General features: G+C 42.3%; 1 pseudogene; it reads left to right on the top strand.

Moving 5' to 3' along the window:
- The first annotated feature begins 668 nt into the window (after positions 1-668).
- On the top strand, positions 669-2,131 carry LOC101121476 (transcriptional adapter 2-beta-like; annotated as a pseudogene).
- Positions 2,132-4,419: the final 2,288 nt, after the last annotated feature.

Below are 4,419 nucleotides of genomic sequence, written 5' to 3'. Positions count from 1 at the left end.
GTTATTTGTGCTCCATTCATATATGATGTTCATATCTTGACACAAAGCAGAATTAAGATATTCTTTACAATACAACATTGTTTTATTTCTTTTTTATTTATTTATTTTTTTAATTTTAAAATCTTTAATTCTTACATGCGTGTTTTATTTCTGAAGTAATTATTTTAATCTCAGATTTTATATTTTGTTTCCAAAATAAAAGATAATATAAATAAGTAAATGATAAAGTAAGACTTTAGGACCCTATATAATTATGCATCTTTTATAATAAAGTTCAGTTGTGTCAAAAATATGTATACAATTCCAAGAGAGGAAAGAAGATGAAGACTATATTTATAAAGCATATCAATCCACATTAAACATGGGACAGTTTATTTAGCTTACTATTTTCTAATTAAGAGATTCAGATAAATTTTGATTGAAGTAAATGGACAAGAGTTTGAGCAAACTTCAGGAGACAGTGAAGGACAGAGAAGCTTGGTGTGCTGCAGTCCATGGGTTTGCAAGGAGTGGAACACAGCTTAGCAACTGAACAATATCTATGAGTTTATATGTTTAAAACAATAAAATTTGGATTCTATTTTGCATGAGAATAGCTTTGTAACCCCAATTTCATAAAATGCAGAGAGAGTGACAGTGGCAGGAGCCAAGGAGGCAGGTGGAGGAAGATGGTGGAACTTGATAAGAAGTACTGTGTGTACTGCCTGGTGGAGGTGAGCCCACTGCACTTCTGCATCAACTGCAAGGGCATTGAGCTGTGTGCTCTGAGTGCTTCTCAGCTGGTACAGAGATCAGCCACCACTGCCGCTATCATGGCTACTGTTACAAGGAAAAGCCAATTCTGATTCCATGTTGGAAGTGTTTCTTTGACACGTCTTTTTGTTGCTTTGGTTATTATAATCATACATGATGACCTGCCTCAGAGAATTAAGCATCTCTGCCTGCTAAAGTGCCTTTGTTCATGATCCTGCCCACCTGTGGATGGCAAGAAGGAAGAAATTAACACATCTACTGCTTGAGACTTGCCATTCTAGGAGAAATTTGCAAGATTAATGGCTTTTGTACTTTGTTTCCCCTTCTCCTCCCATCTCTGATCCATAAAAGAACCTAGTATCCAGAAGAAGATAGTTATTTTGGGACATTAGTCTGCCATCTTCTTGGTCAGCCAAGTCACCAAATAACACCTTGCCTTGACACCTCATCTCCAATTCATTGGCCTGTCATGCAGCCTGCAGAACAAGCTTGGACGTGATCAGCTGGTGGCCACAAGGACAGCTGCTGCTGGATGCCACTGAACAGTTTAGCTTTGGAAACTGGGAGGATATGGCTGCTCATATTGAAGCTTTCCAGATTCCCCAGGAAGTATTGGCTGAGCAGCAACAGCTGGACTACCTGCCCCTGTGGGACAACTACAAGATAGAGAAGTATGACCAGGACACTGAGTTGTTTATCAGCTGGCTCTCAACTAAGACTGCCATCATGTGGAGATAGAGTTGAAGCTCACACTTACGGACATATGCCTGCAGACGTTCAAGGAGTGGCAGCAGTGCAAGAAAATCACAGGTGACTACAACTTGGTGCCTGCCTTCCTAGGCAAGGACAAGGAGAAGGAGGCTAAGCACAAGGTCACCAGGGAGGAGAAGTTGTGATTGAAGCTGCAGCCACTCACACAGTTCATTTCCTGTGAGGAGTTTGGCAACCTGTTCCATAACATGCACAAAAAGAAGATGCTGTGCACCAAGATTTGGCAGCTGCAGTGGAACCAGCACAAAGGCATCACCAAGGTTGAGGAGTTGGCTAAACATGAGGTGGCCCAACACGAGTGCAAGAGAGGAAAAAAGACTGAGGCAGGCACCAAGTGAGGTAAGGAGGATGGCTAGGATGGCAAGATCACTGCCATCCAGAACCTGCCCAGCTTCAAGCTCCTACTGGATGATGAGAAGGTGCTCTCCAGCTCACTGAACTTGATCCCCATGTGCTACATGACCCTGAAGACCATCATCTTCAAGAACCACCTCCATAAGTGGCAGACATCCCCTCTAAGAGCCAGCTTCTGGGCTATCTGGACAAAGTCCTCAAGGAAAGGATTTTAAACTTCTTCATGGAAAGTATATCCAGGGATCCTTCCTAAAGCTCTAGCTGTGAAAGCTGGAATGATGCTGTAAATTTTGTGAGCCAAAATGCCAAGGGGTGTAGGAAGAGGGGTGGAGAGGGAACACTTTTTTCCTCCATTATTGCTCATTTTTAACAAATTGAGTTTATTAATTTTTTCCCTTAGGATTTAAATTCTTTATATGGTTCTCTGAAGAATCAACAGTAACAATCTTATGTCAATCAAGGAGGAGACAAATACATGTATATTTTAACTTAGTCTTAAACGTAGTACTTTAAAATGACAATTGCCTTTAAGTGTTCAATTTGGAGAATATTATGATGAAATTTGGAAATTCATGTTTATTTGTGACTTTGTTTCCATTGGTTCATGACTGTTGTGCTGTGGGTGGAGGCAAATGTTTCCCTGCGGTGCTACCAGCCTCACTCTGTGACCTGAACTCTGCCAGCTGCCCACAGCCACCCACAATGCCTAGCACAGCCTGGCATGTGGCACTTTAGGTGGGGGCTGGGCAGGGTAGGTGAAAGAAAGGCCAGGGAAGGACAGGGTAGGCATCCACAGGGACTTGCAAGGAGCAATCTGGTGTTGCGCAATTTGGCTAAACTGAGATTCCCGGTAACCACTGGAAGTGACAGAGTTTGAGCTTGTAACTCCCAAATCGACTGCTGGGGAGCTCACCGTGGAAGGAGCAGCAGCCCTCAGCAGGCTCCTCTGGGTCTCTGGGGATGCAGGGACCAACATAGACTGCCAGAACATTAAGCTTCTTCTACTAGGGGTGCTTTTGCTGCTCTTAGAGCTTGTGTGCATTGTATCTGGAAGAACTCATTTTAGGAAACTCATGGCTGAGAGTTTTGAGTCCTGGTACTAGATCCCTCCAGGGTAGCAAGTACCTCTTTCACTGAGACTGGCTATGTGTCTTACTTGGGTGGCATCAGGCACTTGACTAGGCCTCTAAGCCTGGGCACTGCTTCACTGGGTCACTGTCTTGAATCAGACTCAGGGGTGGCTCTGCCCAACTCTGTTTAAAGATGGTTTCAGGGGTGCTTTTTTGTGGACATGCACTGTATCTTCCTACTGGAACTTGAATCTTTGTTTTCCAGCTGCTTGGGGCTCTTGTGTCTAAGACCCTGCAGTAGAGACAGTAGAATGGCCAGACTCCAGCATTCTCTCCTCCCTTGTAGCTACCAAGACTGTTTACCTCCCAGAATGTTTGAAGTTACATTACAATGAAGTTATTTGGAAGAAAGGAAAAAACAACAACAACAACAAAACCTCATCATTACCAAGGATGACTTAATTAAGGTGCCTTTTTCTTTCTATTTACATTCTTCTGTCCCCTAAGGTAAATTTTCAGCATTAAATAAACACTTCAAGTGTATTGTATATGGCTTTAGTTGTAAACCTCATCACATGCTGGCAGAGCAGTGCTCCATGTGACCTGAGAAAAAACCCAGAATTTCTCTCTGACCATGAAGTAGCAGGCAGTGGTGTCCCTCCTGAATACCCCCTTCATGCTGTCTCCTGCAGAATTACCATGGCTGACAGTGTGTGGACACTGTGCTGAGCAGAGATAGAGACAGTGCTATGTTTTTACAGATGTTCTGGCCAGTGTTTCTCACTTGGGGTCCTAAACCAGCAGTACCAGCACCTCCTGGGAACCTGCTAGAACTTCAGGGACTCAAGCCCTGTTCAGTCCTCTAGGGGTAGGGCCGTGGAGTTGTGTTTCTATGAGCCTTCCAGGTAACTAGTCTAAAATTTGAGAACTGCTAGCTTTAGCTACTCTGGTATCATCGATTTTCTACATTGGATTCCTAATTTGGTGAGATTTTACATTTAGTCTTATTTTTTAATGAAATGATTCCCAGGCTTTCATTAAGCTTGAGAAGCAAAAACTTCTTCTAAATGTTCATGGTCCTGGCTAAAATGTTTGTGTTTAAGCAGGTTTTCAGTATGTGTATCTTTTTGACAGTATGAATATATTTAGGCTTGACTGTTTTTAAACACCACAATGAATGCATAATTTATGTTAAACTATGAACACTTAGTTACAAAGGAAATGTGATTTTATAATTGGTTGCTTCTTGTCCCATCAACCCGAGCTATTACTGTTACACTACTTCTTCCCCTGCTGTTAGCTTAGAGCCTTTAAATTTCTGTATTTAATTCTCATGATAAATTAGTCACCAAAATCCCGTGGGATTAGGTCTTTTCAAAACTGAAACTCCCTGGGTCACAGAAAATAATCAATCTATTCAGAATACTGGTCTGGATGGCCAGCATTCTGAGAATGTATTCAAACCAAAACT

This window comes from Ovis aries, chromosome 22 (genome assembly GCF_016772045.2).
Source record: "Ovis aries strain OAR_USU_Benz2616 breed Rambouillet chromosome 22, ARS-UI_Ramb_v3.0, whole genome shotgun sequence".
Lineage (NCBI taxonomy): Eukaryota > Metazoa > Chordata > Mammalia > Artiodactyla > Bovidae > Ovis > Ovis aries.
Note: the sequence above shows the minus strand (reverse complement) of the source record. Positions and strands in the feature narration are given on the sequence as shown.